This window comes from Montipora capricornis, chromosome 8, assembly GCF_036669925.1.
Source record: "Montipora capricornis isolate CH-2021 chromosome 8, ASM3666992v2, whole genome shotgun sequence".
NCBI classification, from domain to species: Eukaryota; Metazoa; Cnidaria; class Anthozoa; order Scleractinia; family Acroporidae; genus Montipora; species Montipora capricornis.
This window is the reverse complement of record NC_090890.1, coordinates 27,337,731-27,342,730: the sequence shown is the minus strand read 5'-3', so window position 1 is coordinate 27,342,730 and position 5,000 is coordinate 27,337,731. Positions and strand designations below refer to the sequence as shown.

The 5,000-nt window shown below is 40.3% G+C and overlaps 1 long non-coding RNA gene across 1 annotated transcript in view; it reads left to right on the top strand.

Moving 5' to 3' along the window:
- Window positions 1-2,194: 2,194 nt before the first annotated feature.
- LOC138060771 (uncharacterized) overlaps window positions 2,195-5,000 on the top strand; it is a 5,231-nt gene continuing 2,425 nt past the window's right edge. The window contains exon 1 of the long non-coding RNA XR_011134426.1: window positions 2,195-5,000. This exon is cut by the window's right edge and continues 1,150 nt beyond it. This is a non-coding gene — a long non-coding RNA (uncharacterized lncRNA).

The window sequence follows — 5,000 nt, the reverse complement described above, 5'->3', positions numbered from 1 at the left end:
GAAACAAAAGGATTGATTCAGCCCATGAGCCGCGTTCACGGTCATTGCTCTTGTCCATTCCACGTGGGTTCTTCTGTTGTTGTCGTTACATTATATAGTTATATCAGGGGCACCCAACGAGAAAATCTAATATTTATACGGTAGATATAGGCATATTTTTATCCAATATACATTTTTTCATCTGTTCGGATTTCCTAGCTGAAAGTCTAGTGATCCGAAAAACGTACCTTTTCGAAAAATTTCAGCCAGAAAAAAGGCTCCCGAAAATTCTAGGTGACCTTTTTAGGGTAAAAATCTGTTTAAAATGGGCAATTATACCATTTTTCAGATGTTCGAAAATCCTAGGAGAGGCAGGCAAGCAAGACATTTTACAACAAATGTATCTCAAATCGTCTTCGGAATAGATGTTTTCCGAAAATCGACGTTGGGTGCTCCTGTTATATCGTGGAATATGCCTTTGTTTTAAGTGTGGAGCGAAGACAAGCTGAACAAGAAATTCGTAGTGGCTGAAAATTGAGCAGAACTTGTTTCCAAAGGTAGCTAAAGGTAAGCGATTCCGTTTATATTCGTTTATTTCATGAGTGCATGGCGTGAAAGAATGCTGCATGGCCACGAGTGATCTCCCAGATTAATATTCATATATTTAAAGCTTCTCTTTGTTTTGGTGATCGTCTTTGTTTACATATACTATTCGTTGGATGAATTTTTCTTTCATAAGTAAATGTATGCCGCAAAACAACCACGCCTTTTCTGTTTTGGTCGATTGTGAAACCGTCGCCTTCAATTTGAAGAAAGCTTGAACATATTTCAGTAAGTTATTTATGGCAGGTAGAAACTTATTAAAAAGCTTGTAACAATTTTTAATAATAAGTCACTGACTCATATAAAAAGCGTAGAATATTACAAGTGAAGACATGCAACGTCTATATTCATTGAATTTTATTTGTATCAGGAAAAGAAAAACTTGGCTTAAATTCAGACGTTGAGGTTGCGTCAATGAAGACGGAACGGAGGTCGATGAAGATATCTTTGGGGAGCTTCCACCATCCATCATCTTCATCATAAAAGACAAAGTTGCTACTCCTGAAGACACAATGGGTGAAGACATTGAAACTATTCAGAAAGTTATTTTAACTAACTTATTTATTTTTAAGATGAAACAACAACAATGATATTCAGTGTAAGGAGAAATGTAGACTCGGAAAAATATCCGAGTCCCAGATGGGATTTGAACCCACGACCCTCCGTGATCTAACCCTAACCCTAACCCTAAAACCTCTAACCACTGAGCTACTGGAGACTCTATGGTGAGCAAGGGTCAATAGGCTAGTTTCGAATTGAGCAGCAACAAAAGAACAGAGTCGAGGTTCATGGGAATAATTCGCATTTTCCTTTGCTTTGAACAATACAATATGCTAATTATTCCCCTGAACCTCGACACTGTTCTTTTGTTGCTGCACAATTCGAAACTAGCCTATTTGTGGGTCTCGACTGGAACCGCATCGCAAGGCTACACAGCCAAGTATTGACTAGCATATTTGAAACTCACTAACAGCATCGCGCTGTCACATTAATGCATATCAAGATGAAGCCAACCAACCTCCAAAGTGAGTGTGTTAAAGATGAAACAACAACAATGATATTCAATGTAAGGAGAAATGTAGACTCGGAAAAATATCCGAGTCCCAGATGGAATTTGAACCACGATCCTCCGTGATCTAGTCGGATGCTCTAACCACTGAGCTACTGGAGACTATGGTGAGCAAGGGTCAATTTGTGGGTCTCGACTGGAACCGCATCGCGCGGCTACACAGCCAAGTATTGACTAGCATATTTGAAACTCACTAACAGCATCGCGCAGTCATTTATTATGTATCTTTCGCATGAAAACTTGAATAAACTACTTTAAGCGGGCGTAGTATATTAAGGCTCAAAGGTAGATAAAACCCAGCAATGCTAGCACGACTGTATTCGACCTGCATGACCAATAAATGCGGTGTCTAAATTATGCGAGTGTAGATCTTCAAATTGAAGTATGTGGTTTCGATGGCAAATAAATAAACTCAATAAATTAACTAACAAAGCAAACTACGCACATAGCAAGTACTTCACTGAGCAAATTTAGATGGAAAAAAGACATTCTTGTTAGTTTAATCAGGAATTGTTGCATTTTTAGGACAACTAGCTTCCAACCCAAAAATACTTAAAGCGCCCAAGAACCTGAGTAAAAGCACAGTGAGTACGAAGGCGAAGATCTATGGGTTCAACAATGGCAAAGCAATACTAGACGCCTGTCAAAAAGCCTTTAATGAAGCAGCCTTTGAGTTGGCAAAAGAAGAACAGGACCTGCTTTACAACAGAGCCGAGCTAAAAACCAAAGCAGAGGTGACAGAGCCAAAGCCGAAAAGATCAAAGATCAGTTAGGATGAGAGAAAAGAAAAAATTTCTTCTGTTTCCATCCAGTTAGAATTGATACCGACAATGCAAATATCATCAAATCAGCAGTTGTGCAGTAAGGCTACAAGCGTTAAGGACTATGCGCTTTGCGCAAAACTCCAAGCGGAAATAAGGCAACCGTTAAAGAAAGAAGGAGGATTGGAAACGCAGCTGAAATTGTTACAAACGAAAGAAAGGAAAAGCTCTTGGTATCAAACACAGAATAAGCCTTCCTTGCCACCACCACAAAGTTGTAGCCAGTCTTTAACAATGGATTTAAGAAAGCTTTTAACAGTCAAGACAGCGTTTAGCAACTGCTCAAAAGAAGTGGCACCCGAAGTACCCATCAGTCAACAAAGTAAACGTACCGAAATGGAAACAGCTACTAACGAAAATAAAGTTCCTTTTAATTCAAGTGCCGAAGTCCAGGTGACCTCAAGCACAGACGCCAGTTTTGAGAAAGAAAAACCTACAGGTGAAAATGAAGATTGTGTCCTTTCAAGTGCCGAGGGTAAACTGATTTCAAGCCACAGACGCCATTCCCCCAGATAACAAACGTGGTCATTTTTTATTATAGACCGTCCCCAGACTAGTAATTACAGGGTGGGGACAGAAACTGATAAAACCAAAGAGCTCATATCAAGTTTAAGAAGAGAAGAGCAGAAATGTTTAAGGACCTTCACCACACAAGAGGCATCTGTGAGTACAGTCAAGATCAGCAAGTTCGAAGGATTAAATTAGATGCGGAACATAAGCTTGCAAAGGCAGAAAATTGTGGCCAATACCATGAGGTTTGTAAAAGCGGTTGCAGAGAAATGGTACATGCCGCTGAGCAGTGCATTCCTCTTTCCCAATTGTGGAGAAGGTGCTTAACACTAATACCATACGACTGCGCGAAAGCTCAAAGACGACTTCTGCAGATGCCTGCGGTGTGTATTAGATTTAACAATGGACCAGGTGTTGTCGTGGCTGAAAAGAAGGACAACAACTACTACGATGACGTGGTCTCCAAAGTCAATGAAATGGGAAAGATGGTAACTGTAAACAAGGGAATCCCTTAACAAGAGATGACTGCCAGGGCCTTCTGCAGCGAATTAAACACGTCAATCAAGTGTAGCGAATTAAGCACGTTATTTCAAGTACACATAATTTGTCTAAGCGACAAGCAGATTAGCTAGGTATCAGGGATCTAAGGAAGAGAGCTATCCAAGTGGAAAATGATACTTAAACTGTGAAAAACATTCGAAGTAAACACCACTGTTTTGTTAAAGTTGACCAAAAGGCTTTCCTGGACTCAAAAGGTATTAGGTATCAGGAGTATTTGTCAAGTGGTTCGGATAGCTGAGAAAGTGATTCGGAGAGTGACGATATTGTTGCAGTTGAAGTAGATTTGAATGTTCAAGCACTATTACCCCTCCAAGAGGTGGAATCAGATATGGAATAGAGTGAAACCCAGGTTATGCAAACAGAACCTATCACAACACATCAAAGAACCATGGATGTCAACTCCAACTGATGAACATCCTCCGGAAGAGCAAGACAGAAACTGCCCACACAAGAGCATACCTGATCTAGATGTAAACTCGATCTGTGCTTGTTCTTGACATTCTTAAAGAAAATGACTTCAATTGGTTTGCGTTTGTTGCCTACTTAGAGCCAAAATGTCTTAGTCAGGGATACACGCAAGACGTTTTTGATCAGTTTTTAAGTGACTTTGCAAGCCAGTTACATAATCTTGGCTGGAATGACGAGCACTACAGACTACCTGAACAATCCAGGGATAGTCTACCTTTCAGAAATGCAAGAAAAGGAGATCAGAGCGGAGATGATAGAGGAAGGCGAGGATGAAAATGACCTCACGAGTAATGAGACAGCAGACGATATTGACAGGGAAAATAAAATTGTGCCAGATAAAAGACAAAGCAAGAAAGAAGGCGCAAGCTGAAATATAGGGATCTGGTCAATTTCAGAGAAAATCTGTTCACCGAATGGGCACCATTGAAAAACGGCACCTCGACATTGGAGAGGTTATGGAGAAGATGGTTGCAGAAGCGGATTTTGGTGCTGACAAGTGGCGGCGAACTGGTGTTTATACATTTTCAGGAGACACTAAAAAGGAGAAAAGGATCACATTCAATAGTCTTGCCGAAAAACTAAGTGATCAATATGGGGAAAAGATTAGTTATGGTACAGTAGTCCAGTTGTGCCTTCCACGAAATAAACGAAGGCAATCTAGCAAGCGATATAAGGGAGTTGCTAACATCAAGTATCAAAAGCCCATGCAGGAAAGGATTCGATCTCAACTTTAAAGTGCCCCCGGGATAAAAAAAACCACTTCCTTTTTTCCTTCAGATTTTGAAAGTGTGTTTGCTTAACACCTGACTGGCAAAATTTTGAGCTTTGATTTTTATCCAAAGGCCGTTTACTTTGAGTGTAAGTTTTGGATTTCACGGTCCGTCATTACTCACGTTCAAAACTGACCGATTGGACCTCAGACGGTTGGATCCAGGGAAAAGTGACGTCAGAGGCTCACTAGATTAAAATTTCAGCGTGTGAACGCAGCT